General features: G+C 38.4%; 1 long non-coding RNA gene across 1 annotated transcript; it reads left to right on the top strand.

Annotated features, from left to right (window-relative positions):
• On the top strand, nucleotides 10,617–21,556 carry LOC110263400. Its single transcript, XR_002348958.1, has 4 exons — nucleotides 10,617–10,891; nucleotides 10,984–11,150; nucleotides 11,262–11,376; nucleotides 21,416–21,556. It is a non-coding gene; the product is annotated as an uncharacterized LOC110263400 (long non-coding RNA).

The following is a 22,787-nucleotide window of genomic DNA, read 5'->3' as shown; positions in this document are numbered from 1 at the left end:
CTTTTAATATTAATAATAATTCTTAGTTCTATCGCTTTAATTTAAAATTATTTTTATTCATTATCAAAACTCAACTTTTCTGGAAACTTCTAGTTAATAAAATAGCACCCCTTTCCTGCAACTCCTGGGACTCATACTCCTAGTATTTTTATTTCTAAAATTTGTGACAACCCCTTTTTAAATTGGTGAGCCAGACTTTAGCTGGTTGAGAGCTATACTTGCAACGCATCTCTCTTATTAAGACTCTCTTAATTGGTCTGACTTCTGTCACGCACCAAATTTTTGGCGCCGTTGCCAGGGAGTTGCAATAGCGTGCTAGATTATTAATTAGTGTACATATTTTATTTTATTTTTATTTATGTTACCATGAGCTATACGTCTTTCTCATTGAATGACGCGTTCATTGCCTGATCCGAGCTTAGCCGCTTTTGATCCTGAAATTGAAAGAACTCTTTCACGTATTAGGCGAGCTCGATGTCGGTTAGCCTCTGAGGGTGGTGAAGTGATTGTTATCAATTCACCAGTCTCATCTGAGGGCAAATCTAAACCGCCATCTGAGAGCGAGACAAGCTCCTTTACTACTGATCTAGTTGATTCACGTGCAGGTGACTTGGCAGAACCTAGGAGAGTTACTCTCCAAGAAGCTGGAGCCCCAGATTTTACACTGCAACCTTACCAAGTGCATCATCCAAACCTGGTTGCAGATTTTAAATTGAAGACTGCACTAATCAACTTGATGCCCAAGTTTCATGGCTTACCTGCTCAAGAGCCTATTAAGCACCTTAGGAATTTTTAGATAGCCTGTTCTACTGTTAGGCGTAATGGTGTAGATGAAACTTCTATTCTATTAACTGCCTTTCCGTTTTCTCTTGAGGGAAGTGCAAGGGAGTGGTACTACTCCCAACCTGAAGCGACTGTTACCAACTGGGATACACTCAGGAGAGAATTTTTGGAAAAATACTTTCTAGCTGAAGTCACAGATAGACTGAGAAAAGAGATCTCCTACATTGTTCAAAGTGACTCAGAGACTCTCTATGAATACTGGAAACGTTTTAAGAACCTTCTAGACGCATGCCCCCATCACATGATTGACAGACTAGTATTGATCAGCTACTTCACTCAAGGCATGAATCCCCAGGATAAGACTACACTGGATGGTGCTAGTAATGGTTCTATGAAAAAGTACAGAATCACAGATGAGCCTGGCAACTGATCAGTGACTTAGCTGAGTCTACTATTCCTTTAGGTAGTTCTATATTTGCTTTAATGGGAGGTATACCTGAGAAATGTAGTGACCCAGGTCCATGTATGGTTAAATGTACCATTGGAGGTGTAATTTTTTCTGACTGCATGTGTGATTTAGGAGCATGTGTTAGTATAATGCCATTGTCTATATATGATACCTTGAGGCTCCCTCCTTTAAAAAGGTCGGCAACTCATTTTGCGTTAGCAGATAAAAGCATTATTACAGTAGTTGGAATTGCTGAAGATGTATTGGTGAGCATTAAGGGGCTCACATTTCCTATTGACTTCTATATCTTGGAAATGCCCCCTAATGACTCAGGAAGACCATCATCAATCCTGCTTGGAAGACCATTCCTGAAGACTTCAAAGTTCAAGCTGGATGCATTCTCAGGAACTTACTCCTTTGAGATAGATGGTAGAACAGTGAAATTCAGTTTAAATGAAGCTATGAAGCACCCTCCAGAAGATCATTCTATCTTCCAGTGCGACATTATTGATGAAACTGTAGCTGAAGTTCACCAAGAAGAAATAGAAGAAAAGCACATGGAGCAAGGTCCAAGTATGGGTACACTTTCTGAAAATAATGAAGACCCTTTTACCATTATCACCAGCCCCGGATGACCCAGAGCCTAGCTATGAGCAGAAATTGGAATTAAAGCCTCTTCTTCCACACCTCAAGTATGCTTACCTTGAGGATAATCAGAAGTTTCCAGTTATCATTGCAAGGGAACTTACCTCTCAACAAGAGGATCAACTGCTCAGTGTGTTGAGAAAACATAAGAAAGCAATTGGATGGAGCTTAGTGGATATAGTAGGCATCAGTCTCCAAGTTTATGAGCACAGAATATTCTTAGAAGAGGGAGCAAAGCCTGTCCATCAACCTCAAAGAAGATTGAATCCTACCATCTTAGAAGTTGTCAAGAAAGAAGTAACCAGACTACTTGAAGCAGATATTATTTACCCCATCTCAGACAGTGAATGGGTAAGTCCAGTACAGGTAGTGCCCAAGAAGTCTGGAGTCACAACAATAAGAAATGAGCATGGAGAGCTCCTGACAACTAGAGTGCAGAATTTATGGAGAGTTTTCATTGACTATAGGCGTCTCAACCAAGCCACTCGCAAGGATCATTACTCCTTGCCATTCAATGATCAAATGCTTGATCGCCTGTCAGGTAAATCTCATTATTGTTTTTTAGATGGTTATACAGGATATTTTCAAATTCATATAGCTTCTGAAGATCAGGAAAAGACTACTTTTACATGTCCCTTTGGAACATATGCTTATAAAAGAATGTCTTTTGGTTTATGCAATGCACCAGCTACTTTCCAAAGGTGCATGATGAGTCTTTTCTCTGATCTCATTGAGAACTGTATGGAAGGTGATTCATTTAGCCTTTGCTTGGATAGTTTATCTAGAGTGTTAGACAGGTGTGTTAGTACCAACCATGTATTAAATTTTGAAAAATGTCACTTTATGGTAAAACAAGAAATTGTACTAGGACATGTTGTGTCTAATACTGGCATTTCTGTAGATCCAGCAAAGATGGATATTATTTTTAGTTTACCTTACCCCTCCTCCGTGAGGGAAGTCTATTCGTTCCTTGGCCACGTAGGTTTTTAAAGGAGATTCATTAAGGACTACAGTAAGGTAGCACTGTCTTTATCCAGATTGTTGTAAAAAGATATTGAGTTCGAGTTCAGTGAGGATTGTATGCGAGCGTTTGATAAGCTAAAGATCGCCCTGACTCAAGCCCCAATTGTGAGAGGACCAGACTGGAGCCAGCCATTTGAATTTATGTGTGATGCTTCCAACCATGCAGTAGGAGCGGCGTTGGCTCAGCGCGAAGGTAAGGATCCTTTTCTAATTGCTTATGCATCTAAGACTTTAGATGCTGCTCAATCTAATTATACTACTACTGAAAAAGAGCTTCTAGCTATTGTTTTTGCTCTGGATAAATTCTGAGCCTATTTACTTGGTACTAAGGTAGTAGTGTACTCAGATCATGCAGCTCTAAAATATTTATTAGCTAAAAAGGAGTCCAAACCAATGCTAATACGTTGGATACTACTGCTGCAAGAATTCGATTTAGAAATTAAGGATAGGAGTGGTAACCAGAATTTAGTGGCAGACCACTTGAGTCGCCTTGAGCACATTAAGGATAACTCCACTCCTATAAATGATAATTTTTATTTTGATAGCTTACATGCAGTATTTGAGATAGTTTCTTGGTATGCACTTGTAGCTAATTATCTAGTTAGCCACAGTTTTCCTCCAAATTTCACTAAGCATCAAAGAGACAAGCTGAAAAGTGAGTCCAAATATTTTATATGGGATGATCCATATTTATGGAGGTGTGGTGCTAACCAGGCAATTAGACGGTATGTGCCTCAATCAGAATTTCAGTCCATTTTAGAGGCCTGCCACTCATCTGAGAGTGGAGGACATTTTGGCCCTCAAAGAACAGCTAGAAAAATTCTAGACTGTGGATTCTGGTGGCCTACTCTTTTTAAAGATGCTGCTGAATTTTGTAAATCCTATTCCCTATGCCAAAGGTTTGGTAACATATCCAAGAGGGATGAGATGCCTCAACAGATTATGCTTTTCTGTGAAATTTTTGATGTTTGGGGCATTGACTTCATGGGTCCATTTCCAAATTCTAATGGTTACTTTTATATACTGTTAGCCGTAGATTATGTTTTTAAATGGGTGGAAGCAATTCCTACCTGTACTGATGATGCTAACACAGTTGTTTCCTTTGTTAGAAACCATATTATTTGTCACTTTGGATCACCACGAGCAATCGTGAGCGATCAAAACACTCACTTTTGTAACAGGAGACTAACGGGATTACTGAAAAGGCATGGGATAGTTCATAAAGTATCAACAGCTTACCATCCCCAGACTAATGGGCAAGCAGAAGTCTCAAACAGAGAAATAAAGCGTATTCTGGAAAAGATAGTAAAACCTCATAGGAAGGACTGGAGTGCCAGACTACAAGATGCACTCTGAGCATACAGAACATCGTACAAGACACCCATTGGGATGAGTTCCTTCCGCTTGGTATACGGAAAGGCTTGCCACCTCCCAGTAGAGGTGGAACACAAGGCTTTCTGGGCTGTGAGGGAGTGCAACATGAACTATGAAGAAGCTGGTGCTGAAAGGAAGCTGCAACTAGCAGAACTGGAGAACCTTCGCCTAAAAGCATATGACAACTCCAGGAGATACAAAGAAAAGATGAAGGCCGTCCATGACAAGCACATAAAAAGGAGAGAATTTAGACCAAGGGAGTTAGTTCTTCTTTATAACTCCAGACTAAGGCTTATGCCAGGTAAACTGAGATCAAGATGGGAAGGTCCATACAGAGTAGAAAAGGCAGAGCCATCCGGAGTTTTCCACCTGCGTCATCCTTCTAGCTCCAAATTTTTAAAGGTGAATGGACATCGCCTGAAGCTTTATCATGGTGAGAAGACGAAGGATCAAAAGGAACTAGAGGTCTTCCTTTTGGAAGACCCACCAACAGAAGCAGAATGAGTCTGAAGAGCATCCAACTTAAGGACGTAAAAGCAAAGTGCTAGGTGGGAGACAACCCACCATGGTATTATCATGGAGAGAAGATGAAGGATCACAAAGAGCTAGAGATTTTCCTCTTGGAAGACCCACCAACAGAAACAGAATGAGCCTGAAGACGTCCAACTTAAGGATGTAAAAGCAAAGTGCTAGGTGGGAGACAACCCACCATGGTATGATCGTTCCGTTTCAGTCTTAGTTTTATTTTACTTTCTTCTATTTTATTTTTGTTAATGACTCTTCTCATAATTTTTGCATATAGTCTGCATTCACATTTGCATTTGCATATATATATATATATATATATAAAGAAGCAAGCGACGCGTAAGCGTCACTGACGCATCCGCGTCATATGTGCGTTCTGAAGAAAAGATAATTAAACAGAAAGTCACGCGAAAGTGTGGCTGGAGGCGTGCCTTAGGCACAAACATGCCCACGCGGCCGCGTCATTTTCAGAAATAGCCTCCCACGCGTCCGCGTCACCCACACGAATGCGTGCCCCTAAAAATTGACATAAAAGAGGTGTATGGCAGCAAGTTATGATGGAAATGGGCTGGAATGATACTGGAAGCACCAGCCCTACCACGCGACCGCGTGCCCCATGCGGCCGCGTCATTTTCAAAATATAGCCATCCACGCGATCGCATCATCGACACGAACGCGTCACCCTAAATTTTGGCAATATGAGTTTGAAACAGAGAGTTACGCGAACGCATGGCTGCCCTCGCGCCATTTGCACAGATCAAGTCATGCGACCGCGTGACCCACGCGTCTGCATCACATGCGGCACACAGATTATCCAGATCAGCCAAAATATCTTATCTTCTCTTCCCCAAATCCTAATTTTTCTTTTTCCCTTATTATTTCTTTCTTCTCCCTTCTTCCTTCTCTACTCACTCTCACTTTTTATCTTTCTCCTCCTTTATTTTTCACATCCATTATCAAGGTTCTTTTCTTTCTCTCTTTATTTTTATTTTTACATTATATTTATTTATGTTTACTTCTTCTTTCACTTTCATTGTCTATATTCTATTTTTCTTTTATTTTTCTTTTTATTCCTTTAATTGGTGTTAGAAATTTATTTGGGTCATTATCTTTTTTTATATTTTGCTTGTGAGTTATTATGAATTGTTTGACAATTATATATTACTTTTCATAAGGGTTGCTTGCATATTCAAATTCCTACTTTCAATAACATATCTACCATGCATGCTAAGTGTTTGTGAAAAAGCCCGTATGGCATTGCATATTATTTTTAATTATTATATTCTACTACTTTAATGCCTGTTTTTCACAAAACCCCTTTTATATTTTATTAATTAAATATAATTGTCAATACAAACAGATTATTAGTTTGAAAGGCTTGGTAATCTAACTTGGACATTGAATGCTTGATCTATGCTACTCATGCCTTTGCCGGCATGCCAATAAACATCTTGCATTTCATTGCCATCACATGCACTTACTCTATCACCTTTGATGAACTTTTCACATGTAGTCTAGACCATATGTTAACGACATCCTTCTTTACCGTGCATTGATTATCACCCTTAATATTTGCTCCCTTGCTCAAACCCTTAGCTTTACATATTACTTTCTTTTTCCTTTTTTAGGATGGCCACCAAGAAAGGTAAAGAGAAAGCTACTCCCAAACCACCAGCAAAGAGAGGAACAAAAAGAGCATTAGTGGAAGAACCATCTTCAACAGCGGTGAAACCCTCAACAAAACAAATCAAGAGGATCATCAAGGTCGATGAAAAAGAGAAAGCCTTCCCAACAAAGGACACTGCGCGGTTCACTAACCGCTACTGTGAGTAGATGTTCTCCATCCTGGCAGCAAGGAACTATAACAACGAGCACCTTCTCATCCTCCCAACCATTATTACTGAAATTATTGAGCCACGCATTGAGCGAAGACAATGGGGATTCCTACGGAGACAGCCACGACAGGTTAATCTATCATGGGTAGTTGAATTCTACTCCAATTTTCACATGCCAACCGTGCAGTCTGTCTATGTCCGTCAGAAGCAAGTCCCCATAACTGAAGAGGCCATTCAACAAGCTTTAAATCTTCCCCCTGCTCCAGAAGGATTGGACGCATTTCAAGAAGCCTCGTTCAAGCGCCAGACATACCAATTTGGCTGGGACGCCATTCTCAGAGTTATTGCACAACCTGGCAGCAGATGGATCTACGGATACCATCGTTCCTGACCTAAGGGCATATTGGCTTCCGCATTCACCTTAGAGGCTCGAGTATGGGTACAGATCATGTCCCATTACGTCTTTCCGAGCACTCATGAGTCTTCTTTCACTGCAGACATTGCTGTTTTACTAAGGTGTATCCTTACATACCAGCACCTCAATTTACCAAGACACATTTGGCATGCTATGGGACATGTACAAATTGCGGGCAACTTACCTTTTCCCGCCTTGGTTTCAAATCTAGTCTCAGTAGCCGGAGTCTCCTACAGAGTTGGGGACACCAAGGCCATGATTCCACGAGATGATCAATACGTCCCTAACGGGAAGTATATCAGACCTCCAGCAGCAACTATCAACCGGAGCACGGAACCAGCAGAAGATATTCCTTCTTCTTCCACACCACAAGCACCTTCTACAAACCAACTGCTCAATCAGATACTTGAGAGGCTAGAACGGATTGAACGGAAAGGAAAGCAAAGAGAGCGCCGTAACAAGCGCAGATTTACATACCTCAAGGAGCTACTTGTTGGTAACCAACCACCTAGAGAAGACCCAGACACCCCGGACTCTACCTCATTTACCAGCACAGGGAACCATGATGGTCCCGATAGTGGAAATACTGCTACCAGCCCCCTTTTGTTCCTGACAGATGACACCGAGGACGGTGCAAAGCTTTAAATGTGGGGAGGTCGGTCAGTACCTAACTTCCAGAGGTAATTTCTTTTTCCTTAAACACCAATAATATAGGATATTAGTTAGTTTTTCTTTTATTCAGAATAGGATAAATTGCATAGTAATAGGTTAATTGCATGCATGTTCTACTTGATTGAAAAATAATAAGTTTCTTTTTAAGACCCTATTTTTGAAAAATTTCACTAATTTAAAATAAATCTTTTGTGTTAAATTTGTTTGAAGTTGTAATTGGAACATAGTTCAAAAATCTAAGAACACGCAACCCATGAGATTTTGAACCTAATTACATGGTTACATTATTTAACCATAAATATTTTATTCTTGTGTGTTCAGTTCTCTATGATTGTAATCTTTATTTTGTTTCATCCTATATGTCCAATGTTTAATGTATCTATATGCATGCATATGATTGAGGCCATTAATTGTTTAGCTCACTTATCCCAAATAAGCCTACCCTTCAATTACCTTTGTTAGCCACTTTGAGCCTTTTAAATCCCATTTGTTCTATATTTTACCACATTACTAGCCTTAAGCAGAAAAATAATTAATTATCCCAATTGAATCTTTGGTTAGCTTAAGATAGAATTTGTGTGTTAATTAAGCATGGGGAAATTGTGGGAACATGAGTTGATAAGGGAATGTGTCATGATAAAATTTGGGTACCTACTCATGTGAAACTACAAAATTATTATTTATCCATGTGCATTGATAAGCTATGTTTATTTTCCTAGTTAAAAAAAAATCCAAAAATATTCAATAGATAAGTAATTAAATAAGGGGACAAAATTATCCCAATTCTAAGTTAAGTAAAACCCCAATGCATATGTGATACAAGTTAAGATAAAAGGTTAACACATGAGTATGTAATGCAAAAGTGAAAATTATGGGTAGTTAGGCATGATTCTAGGGTTATATGGAGTGTATGTATGCTAGATAAGAGCTTAGGTTAGTCAGAGATTCAATTTATAGCTCACTTAGCCATATGTATACCCTTACCCATACCTTGAAAAAAAGACCTCATGATGTTGCATTCGTACATTAAATATTGTTGATTGGTTAGGTGAAAAATAAAAATTTAGAAAGCATGATTAGAGAAGGATAGAGTGATTACCCTATACACTTGAGAGACTAGAGTGCACATACACCATCAGTGAGGGTTCAATGCTTGACTCTATGTTCCCTGCTTTCATGAGCTGTCTTCTTACAATGTTACCTGTTCTTACTATATAAATTGAATTAGTAGAATTTGATTTATGTTTATCTTGAAGAGCTTATTTATTTTAACCAAGTAGACAAGAATCATATAGTTGCATTCATATATATAGGTTACATTGCATTGCATGAGTTTTACATTTCCCTACTCATTTATTTTTGTCTCCTTAAGCTAAGCATGAGGACATGCTAATGTTTAAGTGTGGGGAGGTTGATAAACTATTATTTTATGATTTATATTGTATTTAATTGAATGGTTTTATCAATTCTTTACCCACTTATTCATACGATTAGCATGATATTACAATTCCTTCCCAAAATTGTTCCATAGTTAAAAACTTGCTTCCTAGAGATCTTTTAATCATACATTTTAACTCTCCTTCATCCCATTCGATGCTGTGATCCGAGAGTTAAGTGTTTCAGGCTTCATAGGGCAGGAATGGATTGGAGAATTGAGAGGAAGCTTGCAAAAATTGAAGGGACACAAGAAACTAAGGAGATGACCAGCGAACACTGATGCGATCGCATGGCTCACGCGAGCCGGCAAAATGAAGAAATCACAGCGATGCGAACGCGCGCCTGATGCAAACGCATAGAGTGGAGTCTGCACGGATGACGCGAATACGTGGACGACGCGAATGCGTGGACGACGCGAACGCGTGACTAGGAAAATTGCCGAATGACGCGAACGCGTGGATGACGCGTACGCGTGACCTACGCGATCTACAGAAATAACAGAATACACTGGGGGCGATTTCGGGCCGCGTTTTGACCCAGTTTTCGGCCCAGAAAACACAGATTAGAGGTAGGAAACATGCAAAGACTCAGGAGGCATCCACACACATTCAGATATGTAAGACCCAAAACCTTTGAAAAAGGGCTATCATTAGCTAATTTCAAATTCAGTGTTTCTGTAGCTTTAATTTTGGAAATTTCTCTATTAAAGAAAATTAAAGCAAGTTTTGATTTATTGAATTTGAAATAAATTGAGATTATTATCCAATTTTACAATTATTGGGTTATTTTCTATATTCAAATTATAAAGTTGGTAGTTGTGAAATAATAAGGATTTCTATATGATTTGGATTAAATAATTAATATTTAAAATATTAGTACTGCTATTTTGGAAAATAGAGAAATTAATTATGTTATTTCCAATTTTTAGATTTGGGAATTTTATTGAAAATAATTTGTAAAATCGAAGAGCAAATAGTATTTTCTATATACAATTAGTGTTGGATTTAATTTGAGTTTCAATTACTCTATTACCCTAATTTTATTAAAATTACTTAAACTACCCCTAACCCTAAAAACCCTAACTCGGTTACCCATTTCCTCTAACCCTACAACCACTAAAACCCTCCCCCAACAACCAGCAGCAGCAACGCTGCAATGGAAAAGGAAAACAGAAACAGAAAAGGGAGAGGGAGTCTGAGTCGCGCCAGGGGAAGAGAAGAGGGAGGAGCGAGCTAGCACCGGTGGGCCTCGCCGTCACCACCGAGCTACTCGCCGTTCGCCACCAACGTCAAAGAAGAGGGGAAGGATGGGCGTTGCCGCCACGCCGCCGTCGCCTCGTCCAGATGCCGCCTTGCTGCCGCCATGGCGCACCGAATGAAGAGAGAAGAGAGCGTGCCACCGCGCCACTGTCCAACCTGCCGCGCCTCGCCGCCCTTAGGCGTTGCTGTCGCTGCCGTTAAAGCCGCCGCCAGTTGCACCGCCATCGTGCCTTGACTCGCCACCGTTGATCTCGTCGCAGGCCACTGCCGCCGGAGCTCATGTCACCGCCGTTGAGCACCATGAAGAACAGAGAGCGTGCTCGATGAGTGAGAAGGGGTGGAGGCTGGGTTTTGTCGCTGTATTGCTACCTCTGCCGTGCCCTGCTGAGGCTTCTAGAGCCGCTGCCATCACTACTGGAACGGGCTGGAGCTCGTCGCGAAAAGAGAGAGGCTAAGACTGGCACCGTCTTGCCTGGTAAGAACCCACAACTGCTTCTTCTCTTGCCCTGTTCTGCTTTGTTCTGCTATCTGTTTAATGGCTGTTCTTGGTGCCTTGCTGCCCGCCAGGGTTGCTACCATCGATTTGGAGTTGCCATAAAAGTGGCTGTTTCACTTTTAGTATTCATCCTTCGGTGGTTGGAGTTGCTGCGAGTTGGGGCCACTAGAAGAGTGTTGCTGTTGCCGGAACCACCACCAGGACTGCCGCTTCATGGTTCAGTCACTTCTTATTTACGGTAAGCATTTACATTCCGGTAACCCCTTTAGTCGCTGTCCTGTTAAACGTTGAGGTGTTGTAGCATTCGTTGTTATGAGAGTTAATCTCGTTTGTTACGTGTTGCGATTAGAGTTGATGTGGTTACTGCAAAAGTGAGCAAAGCTGTGGTTCAAGCTGCTGGTGATTTCGGGATGAGGCGGAAAGGACTCTGTGAGACGTTTGGGTTATGGAATTTGCGTTTTAAGGTAGGGGCACTTTCCGAAAACTATAGTTTATTATTGGAATTATTACATATGGATACTGATGTGAGATATGGTGTATTTAGTGATTGTATCTGCCTTATGTATTATTTGATTGACTCGAATGATTATGGATGTTTGTTTGGCTGAATTGTTGTGCGGCTTTGTGAAATGTAATGTTTTGAAGTGATTCTTTAAAGATTTGAAATCTGAGTTTAATCCGTTTAGGATTGATTTGATTTGAGTCAATTATTTGATGATGTGAAAAGTCGAATGCACTTTTGAATTCAGCCTGGTTTACTTTAATTGACTTGATCTTGGACAAATGATTTGTTACGGAACCGTTTCTTTAAAGCTTTTGAAATGAGTTAAATCGGTTGATATTGAGTTGACTTTGAAATGGTTTTCTTGAGATATGTGATAAATCACTATTTTATGGTTTATCTTGTGCTCAATTGAGTGGATTTCATCAACTCTTTACCCACTTATTCATAATATTTGTATGGTTTTATATTTCCTTCCTGATTTTGTGCTATGATTGAAAACATGCTTCTTTGATCTTATAATTGCTTAATATTAATCCTCTCTTATTACCATTAGATGCCTTGATATGTGTGTTAAGTATTTTCAGAGATTATAGGGCAGGAATGGCTTGGAGGATGGAAAGGAAGCATGCAAAAGTGGAAGGAATACAAGAAGTTGGAGAAATTGCTAAGCTGTCCAGCCTGACCTCTTCGCACTCAAACGGCTATAACTTTAGCTACAGAGGTCCAAACGATGCGGTTCCAGTTGCGTTGGAAAGCTAACATCCGGGGCTTCGATTTGATATATAATATGCTATAGTTCCCCTGACGCTAGGCGACGCGACTGCGTGATCCATGCGGCCGCGTCGCAGTGACGAAAAACTAGCGTGGCAAAATTCGAAACCAGCGAATTCTGGACTATTTTGACCCAGTTTGCGGCCCAAAAAACACAAATTAGAGGCTATAAAGTAGGGGAATGCATCCATTCATGAGGAGGCTCTCATAATTCATAATTTTAGGAGTAGATGTAGTTTTTAGAGAGAGAGGTTCTCTCCTCTCTCTTAGGATTAGGATTTAGGATTTCTCTTAGTTTTAGGAGTGACTCTCAATCCCAAGTTTAATATTCCTTTTCTTCATATTTCTCTTTTACTTTCAGATACTCTAATGCTTTTATTTTTATTTGACTTATGTTGCCCAATTGGCTTATGAACTTTTCCATGTTAGATTTTACTACTTTGAATGTATTTTATCTGAGGTATTCCAGATATTTATGATTTTAATTTAGTTTTCTACATTCTTGGCTTTGGTTAAGAAATTAGTAACTCAGGATAACTAAGTCCGGACTTCCAATTTCTAATACGTTGCCAAGAGTTTATTTTTATTGTTATTATTTTATTTCCTCTGCCATTTACTATTGTTGCTTCTTATCTTATACATTAATAAAACCCCAAAACATACTTTTTTTCCATAACCAATAATAAGAACATACCTCCCTGCAATTCCTTGAGAAGACGACCCGAGGTTTGAATACTCGGTTATCAATTTCAAAGGGGTTTGTTACTTGTGACAACCAAAACGTTTGTACGAAGGGATTTTTGTCGGTTTAGAGACTATATCTACAACGCGACTGTTTTTATGACATTCTTTACTGGCAAAAATCCTAACGTCAAAATGGCGCCGTTGCCGGGAAATTGCAAACGTGTGCCTTATTATTGGTTATTGTAAATATTTTTTTATTTTTGCTTGTTTATTTGTTTTTATTTTTGTTTTTATTTTTATTTTTCCATAAATTAAGAGGTTATTGATTTTTATTTAGTTATTAAAAATTTCAAAATTTTGTTCTTAGTGTTCATCTTGATCTTCAAGTTGTTCTTCACGTTCATCTTGACCTTCAAGCTGTTCTTAGTTGTTTTCTTCGTTTTGATCTAAAAATTTGAAATTTGGTGTCATTTTTTTTTGTTTTTCTCTTTCCTCATTAAATTCAAAAATATTTTTATTTAATTTTTTCAAAAAAAAAAATTTCAGATTTTTATTTTTTTTTAATTTTTATCTTATCTTATCTTATTTCAAAAATCAAATTTCAAAATTCAAATTCAAAAATTTTCAAATTTTAAAATTCAAATTTCAAAATTTCAAAATTCAAATTTCAAAATTTATTTTTCAAACTCAAAATTTAAATAACCTTTTAATTTAAATTTATTTTTATTTTCATTTTTAATTGCTACTATGAACTCTCACCCCTTTGGCTATGAGTCTGGTTACAATTATGTTGCAGGAAGAAGAAATTACAATGAGAACATGCATCAAGGTTGGAACAATCAAAGATGGAAGGAGCCACAAGGATTTAATCAACCCTCATGGCAACAACCACCTCCAATGGACTATCAACAACCAGCATCATATGCCTATGAACCTCCTCAACACAACTTGGGACCACCATACTCACAAGCCCTTTTCCACCACTTACCTCCATATGACCCTAACCCACATCCACCATACCAACCACCTTATGAACCAAATGAAGCATACATAGATCCACCCCAACCTCCATGGAGAAAGCACTTGCTGATCTAAACTCTACTATACAAGCCCTCTTCACCCAAATCAGACCACCGAATACCTTTAACAATCAACCCTCAAGCTCTAGTGCACTTTCTTGTCAACCACCGAATAATCTCTCCATCCCATCACCACCATCCATGGAAGAGCACCCACATCCATCAATCCAAGAGCAAGATGATCCCAATTATGCTATTGATATGGAACAGGAAAGAAGGAATCTTCTTCGTAAATTCATACTTCATAAAGAGCTAGAGGAGGCCCTACGGGTAAGGGTAGGAGAGACCCTTGAAGATGAAAGAATAGTTGAAAGGAGTTGTCATAGAAAGAAAATCATCGAGGATGAGTACAATTTTATACTTAAGCAACTGGACAAAGCAACAATTATTAAAAAGGAAGAAGTGGTTGCAGACTTAAGAGATGCTGTACCTCCATTGGAAAGTCCAGTCACAAAGCCTCCTTCCACGGTGTTTGATGTTGATGTTGAGAAGAGCGTACAACCTCCAATGCAGATCATGGTTGAAGATTTTGTAGAGGTTGATCAAGAGGTAGAAGATGTCAAAGAAGAGCACAAAGGAGTGGAGCTTGAAATTACCTTGCCAAAGTTGTTGGAAACCCCTCCCCCTAAGTTGCCATCATCCTTCACAACATTCGAGTAGGTAAAATTCATATCCCATAGCTTTCTAATCCCACTTGAATATGGGCTACTGGAGACGGATGGTCAACTTAGAGCTCTTTGTGGCATTAAGAGTAAGAGGAAGATGGCCAGTGGTAAGAATTGTCCTGCAAGGTTCATTATGGTTGGAAGCTTTAAGTTTAAACGCAAAGGTTGGTGTAGAGCTCAATTGAATGGGTCTAGGAAGCTGTTTGGTAGCTGCAGTGAGAATTCAAATTACTTATCACCCGACTGAAAAAATACAGATTCCGACAAAAATGGGTGTAAAAGCAAGGTTTGGGATCCTGGAATCTGTTCTGACATCCAACACCCCGGGAGCCTAAGAATCTTTTTGAAGCTGCTCAAGGGTTTTACATGCCTAGTTTGGGACCCCGGCGGTTACTGGAATCACAAACACTGGTGGAGATTCCTGGATGAGTTCAAGCATAAGCCACTATAACAGGAAGCTCATCAAATGTCCAACTTAAGGACTTTAACTAAAAGTGCTAGGTGGGAGACAACCTACCATGGTATGATCGTCCTTTTTCATTTTTATTTAGTTTTATTTGTTTTTGAATTTTATTTTATTTTTTTATATTGAACCTGGAGTTTTGCATCACATTCATATTAACACTGCATTCTGCATTTTTCAGATTACCAAAAAAAAAGAAAAAAAAAAGCGAGCACGCGATGCGATCGTATCAGCGACGCGTCCGCGTCGCAAGGAGATGGGAGACTATTAATATGAACAGAGAGTTTTGCAGGAGTAGCGCTGGAGGCGTGCCAATGGCACAAATCACCCCACACGACCGCATCGCTGACGCGTCCGCGTCACGTGGGAACTTTGGCCTCCCACGCGACCGCGTCACCCACGCGGCCGCGTACCCTGAAAAATTGACGTAAAAAGGGTGCTTGGCTGAAAGTTGTGCTGGAGTTGGGCTGGACTCATGTTGGAAGCCCAAGCCTCCCACGCGAACGCGTGCCCCACGCGTCCGCGTCATATTGAAGATAAGCCCATTCACGCGATCGCGTCACCCACGCGACCGCGTCACCCAGGATTTTGGCAATACTAAGTTTTGAACAGAGAGTTGTGCGACCGCGAGGCTGCACTCGCGCCACTAGCACAAATCAAGTCACGCGATCGGGTGCCCCACGCGTCCGCGTCGCCTGACCTTATTGCGCACCACGCGGCCGCGTCACCCACGCGACCGCGTCGCCAACGTCGCACACCTTAACCTCATATGCCAAAATATCTTGTCTTTCTCTTCCCCAAATCCTATTTTCTCTTTTCCCTCCTTATTTCTTACTTACTTCTCCTCTCTTTCTTTCCCTTCTCATTCTTCTTATCTTTCATTTTATTTTACTTCATTTATTTGCATATTTCATTCATTGCATTATTTTCACTGGTGTTAGAATTTTATTTGGGTCATTGTGGATTATTGCATAATTATTTGACAATTATATATTACTTTTTAAAGGATGTTTGCATGTTCAATTTAATACTTTCAAATAGCTTATTTACCATACATGCTATGTGTTTGTGAAAAAGCCCATATGGCATTATGCACTTCTCTATTATACTTTATACTATTTAATGCTTGCTTTTCATAAACCCCCTTTACTATTTTAATTGAATATAATTATCAATACAAACATGATAATTTATTACAAGTAATGCTTGGTCTATGCTACTCATGCCCTTTTCCGGCATGCCAATAAACACCCTGCATCCACTTATCTTTCGATGCACTGGCTATTTTTCATTGCTGGCTTTTCACATGTACTCAAGAGCATATGTTAATGTCAATTACATCCTAATGTGCATCCATCACCACTCTTCCATTCTCTTCCTTGCTATATATCTATTTGAATTTAATTTACTTTCTCTTCCATTCTTCAGGATGGCCACCAAGGAAGAAAAGGAGAAAGCTACTCCCAAACCGCTGGCAAGGAAAGGAACAAAAAAAAGAGCCCAGCTGAGAAACCACAACCCCCATCCACTTGCACATCTTAGCATGCACCGAGGACGGTGCAATCTTTAAGTGTGGGGAGGTCGATACCGATCTCCACGGGTTAGTATTTTCTTCTCAAACACCAAAATTTTATTTTCCTTGTTAATTGTTGCATTTGCATGTTTGATTGCATGATTATTTAAATTTTTGCATATTTTACCACTTGGTTGAAGTAATATTTTCTTTTTCAATAAAATTTTTAGAGAATTTCACTAATTTGAATAAAATTTAATGTTACACTTGTTTGAAGAGATATTATACTAGAACATGGTTTAGAACTCGAACACACAAAACCTGTGAGATTTTGAGCCTATTTGAATTGGTTGCATTTTATCAACCAAAAATTTTGTTTTGGTGTGTATTTTTCTCTCTAAAATTGTGATCTTTGTCTTGCTTAATTCTATATTTCCATGGTTTGATGTATGCATGCACTTATATGATTGAGGCCTTTGTTTCACTGAGCTTACATACCCATATGGCCTTAACCTTTTCTTTATCCCTTGCAAACCAATTTGAACCTATTTTACCCCTTTGTTCTTTAATTTAGCACATCATCAACTCTAAGCGAAAAACAATAATGTCCTTAATTTGAATCTTTGGTTAGCTTAGACTAGTGAGAGTGCTTATGATTTAAGTGTGGGAAATTGGGTTTGGAAATATTTGGTTTGAGAATTGAGTATGTTAGAATTTTCTAAAAATGTGAAAGAAATGTTTAGGACATGTTCATGCATTCAATAAATTGATCATATGCATTGAGAAAAACAAAGGAAAAAAAATATATAAAAAAAAGGAAGAAAAAAAAAGAGAAAAGAAAAAGAAAAAGAGAAAAAAAAGAGAAAAAGAGCAAATAAGTAAAAGGGGACAAAATGTCCCAAAGTAAGTGGTGAAAGCAATGCATATGTATTGTACTTAGAATTAGGATACATGAATATGTGGAAAACATGGTTGATGGATAGTTAGATTTTGTACTGTAATTACATGGATTGTTTAAGTTAGGTGGAAAGTTTAAGTTAATTAAGGATTCAGATCTTAGTCCACTTGGCCAAATACAATCCTACCTTGACCCTAACCCCATTACAACCCTTAAAAGACCTCTTGATATGTGTATCTGTGCATTAAATTTATGTTGATTGTTAGATGAAGAGCAAGCCTTAGAAAGCAAGGTTAATAGAGAATTGAGAGAATCGAACCTAAAACACATGAGTGATTAGAGTGTATACACTACCAGTGAGGGTTCGATGCTCAATTCCTTGTTCCCTGCTTTCATGAGCTATTTTCTTCTTACAAGTCTATTTGTACTTCATTTTTATGATTTGAATTAGTGAAATCCAGTTCATATTTCCTCTTGAAAGATTTGTTTACTTTTAACCAAGTAGGTAGAAACATCTTAGCATGTAGTTGCATTCATATAGATAGGTTGCATTTCATATTAATCTACCATTCCTCTTCATCTTTATAGTTTCTCTTGAGCTTAGCATGAGGACATGCTAGTGTTTAAGTGTGGGGAGGTTGATAAACCACTATTTTATGGTTTATCTTGTGCTCAATTGAGTGGATTTCATCAACTCTTTACCCACTTATTCATAATATTTGCATGGTTTTATATTTCCTTCCTGATTTTGTGCTATGATTGAAAACATGCTTCTTTGATCTTATAATTGCTTAATATTAATCCTCTTTTATTACCATTAGATGCCTTGATATGTGTGTTAAGTATTTTCAGAGATTATAGGGCAGGAATGGCTTGGAGGATGGAAAGGAAGCATGCAAAAGTGGAAGGAATACAAGAAGTTGGAGAAATTGCTAAGCTGTCCAGCCTGACCTCTTCGCACTCAAACGGCTATAACTTTAGCTACAGAGGTCCAAACGATGCGGTTCCAGTTGCGTTGGAAAGCTAACATTCGGGGCTTCGATTTGATATATAATATGCTATAGTTCCCCTGACGCTAGGCGACGCGACTGCGTGATCCATGCGGCCGCGTCGCAGTGACGAAAAACTAGCGTGGCAAAATTCGAAACCAGCGAATTCTGGACTATTTTGACCCAGTTTGTGGCCCAAAAAACACAAATTAGAGGCTATAAAGTAGGAGAATGCATCCATTCATGAGGAGGCTCTCATAATTCATAATTTTAGGAGTAGATGTAGTTTTTAGAGAGAGAGGTTCTCTCCTCTCTCTTAGGATTAGGATTTAGGATTTCTCTTAGTTTTAGGAGTGACTCTCAATCCCAGGTTTAATATTCCTTTTCTTCATATTTCTCTTTTACTTTCAGATACTCTAATGCTTTTATTTTTATTTGACTTATGTTGCCCAATTGGCTTATGAATTTTTCCATGTTAGATTTTACTACTTTGAATGTATTTTATCTGAGGTATTCCAGATATTTGTGATTTTAATTTAGTTTTCTACATTCTTGGCTTTGGTTAAGAAATTAGTAACTCAGGATAACTAAGTTCGGACTTCCAATTTCTAATACCTTGCCAAGAGTTTATTTTTATTGTTATTATTTTATTTCCTCTGCCATTTACTATTGTTGCTTCTTATCTTATACATTAATAAAACCCCAAAACATACTTTTTTTTCATAACCAATAATAAGAACATACCTCCCTGCAATTCCTTGAGAAGACGACCCGAGGTTTGAATACTCGGTTATCAATTTCAACGGGGTTTGTTACTTGAGACAACCAAAACGTTTGTACGAAGGGATTTTTGTCGGTTTAGAGACTATATCTACAACGCGACTGTTTTTATGACATTCTTTACTGGGAAAAATCCTAACTTCAATATGCCACTGAGGCGACTGTTGGATTTAGCTTGCTGTGAATTGATTTCTGGTTTTGAGCTGTTGAAAAGGAATGAGAAACGGTTTAGTTGGGACCCGAACCGGGTGGCAAAAGTTCAAGTTTTAGGGGAGGTGCTGCCGAAATTTCTACAAAATCCTAGTCTTGTTTGAAAAGTTATTTAAAAAGGATTGGATTTGAGAAGTTGTATTATTTGATTTATTAAGAGAATATTTATATTTTCAAGCTTAATTTATTTAGTGAACTTTATGCCTTGAGTTTGACTTATTTAGAAATGAACTATTCTTACCGTTTGAATCACTGAAAGAAAGAATGATGCTCTAATATTGATTTCAATATAAAAAGGAGATTTTAGTGATTTCAAAGGAATCTAGACTTTTGATTAAGTAATTAAGTTTGAGGCATTTTGGAAGAGTTATAAAAATGGGTTCCAAAAAGAAACCTGAAAGTGGTTTGATTCAAATGAACCGGTTCCTTTTCAAATGAGTTGATTTTTGGACTGTGTTGGAACTTGTGATTTTGTATGGTCGGTTTCATAATAAATTCAGTTTTATTTACTTGAACCGAGAATCCATGATTTTAAGAGTTTCAATGAATTTTAAGGAATTGATATAGGTTGACCTTCCCTAAAGACTTGGGACTCTGCCGAGAAGCTTTTATTATAAAATCCCATTGTTGGACGGGTGATTTTGAATACTTTGAAATAAATCCTTAACTTGCCATGGTTTTGGAAGTTTTAGAAAGAGAATGGCGAGAGTGGCTTTGTTTTAAAAAGGGAACTCACTTTGAGTAAATTTGGCTTACGAGCCTGAGATGATTTGAGAAATGAGATCTTTAGAGTCAAGGCTGAAAAGAGTTGAAATTTGATTTCAAAGTGAAATGGCTTGAGAAAAGTGATTTATGGCTTTAATTCCGGTTTTATGAATTTAATGATGTTGAATGGTGGAAGTGCTGTTTTGTTATGGGCCGGAATGGCTGGGTATGATTATGAATATTGGTTAGTTCTGGATTGAACCGTGAGTCAGAATGGCTATGTATGATATTGATTTATGGCTGATTGCTGAATGAGTTATGGGCCGTATGGCTGACTATGAATTTGGAATTTTAAGCCGGATGGCTGAGATGGATGTTGATCCATGGTTGTGACTGAATGAATATATGCTTGAGATACCTGGGTAATAGCAAGGGTTATGGTTCGTCCCACTTGCTCCAGGTTAGAGACTGTTACACATGGGTAGTAGCGGTAGTAGTGGTGATTCCACTCGCTCCAGGTTGAGCTTTTAAACACCCGCCTGGGTAGTAGCCGCAGTAGTGGTTATTCCACTGGCTCTGGGTCGAGCGGGTAGTAGTAATGGGGTTGTAGCTCAAACCTACTTGCTCCGCGATGGGTGTTTCTATCCATGGTTAGCTACCAGGACGTGTCGGGTTGGCTATATAACCGACAGATGATATCATCAGCCACTAGGGACAGGCATGCATCATATGCATTTATGTGACATTGTTTGGGTGTGCATATTATACTTGGTTTGCCTATGTGATTAATTGCTAACTGTTCTACTTGCAATAACTGTTTGTTTGTGCTTGCATCTCCCTATTTGTGTTTGCTACTGGGACTCTGTTGGACTGTGGTGATTGGTTGTTGTTGGATTGTTTGGGCCTAGGGCCGTGGTTGGAATGAGATAAACCAATGGTTGATTTTGGTTTTGTGCTTCTGGTTTGGAATAAAATATGAAAGGATATTTTGGTTCAGTTTAGATAAACCTTTTTGAAATGCTTTTGATGTTTTGAAAATTGAACAGTTCCTCTTTCAAAAAAAAAAAATTTCCGAATTTACTTTTATTGTAAACCGTTATTTTTGAAAAGAGGCATAAGTCGGTTATTAATCACTGGTACGGTTTATCTTCATGTATCCTATTACAGTAATTCCCAAAAATCCTCTACTGAGAACCCTTTCGAGGATGATGTTCTCACCCCCCTACATTTTTCCCTTTCAGGATTAGGGCGCAGAAGTCACGAGAAGTTTATTTAGTTGTTGAGGTGCTCTGTATTGTTTTAGTTATGGTTTATTGTACCCTCGCCTTCATCTTGATATAATCTGTAAGAGGGTTAGGAATTGTATTGATTATTGCTTGTAATATTATTTGTATATATATTTATGTATATATATATATATATGGATGTACTTTTTATGAGTTGTTGTAAGTTGTATGGTATTTATGGATGTACGTTATCGAACGAAAGTATTTTTGGGAGCAGTTTCGTGGTTTAATGTTTTAAACGGGCTCATATTTTAGTATTAAATAGTATAAGTGTCGTCGTAACGTCCGAGCTATCAGAGTCGCGCAGCCGGAAGCGTGAGCTTTGGTAGTTAGGGTGTTACATTATGGTATCAGAGCAGTTTTTCCTGTAGAGCTTGAGGAATGGACTGACTATGCTTCAATTGCATACTCTGAGTGTTTGTCATGTATTAGGTCTTGCCGAATGACGAGAATTAGAGCTTTATGCACATGACGATCTATTGATTTAACGCTGTTAGTCTTGCATTGCATATTTCTTGATATTAAGTTTGGCCGGCTTAATACTAGTGAATTATGTACATGAAAGTACTGATGGGTTATCATAGATGTTATACGAGTTTTGAGTAAAGCGAATCGTGGGTTTTGGGAACGTTAGAAACTATTTCTCGAGGCTATTCAGTTGTGTGTCTTGAATTCTGTTCGAGTTGACCTGTTCTTTTATATCCTAACTTGAAGTTCTTGTTTTCTAATCTTTTTGGAAAGTAGTTTGATTTTTCAACTCTATTCCTCTATTCATATGCATTCTTGTTTGATCTTAAGTGCATATGCTTGTTTGAAATCCTTGTTGTATCTATCATCCTCGGTTTGAGTTCTTCTTGATTCGTGTATTCTTTGATATAGCCTTGAACTTGTCCTATTGCGTTGTGCATTTTAACTCCGGATTCCAAGTTCATTCTTAGAGAACTTGTTGATTCAGTTTTCCTCTTATTTGACAGTGATTACAGCTAATTTTGAGGTTTTATAAAAATTGCTGTTGATTAGATATATACTTATCTATATATGAAACTTTGAGATTTCTTATACAGTTTAACAACTATTTATCTCTAATACCTCGCCTGTACTTTTACTGGTTTACGGAATTGCACTTACTTTAAAAGTAAATTGACTTTCTAGTAATTTTACTATAGTTCCAATGCACATCTTCATTTGATTATGTATTTGGATATTTTTCAAAATTTTGGGAAGGAAGGATTTTTCACTTTTATTCCGGTTGAGTTTCGTTTGATAAGCTTTACTTAACTTATTTTGAATTGAGTTTGATTTAGCATGCTATATGGTTTGTGCCATT

The sequence above is a fragment of the Arachis ipaensis genome, chromosome B06 (assembly GCF_000816755.2).
Source record: "Arachis ipaensis cultivar K30076 chromosome B06, Araip1.1, whole genome shotgun sequence".
NCBI lineage: Eukaryota > Viridiplantae > Streptophyta > Magnoliopsida > Fabales > Fabaceae > Arachis > Arachis ipaensis.
This window is presented reverse-complemented; position numbering and strand designations above follow the sequence as displayed.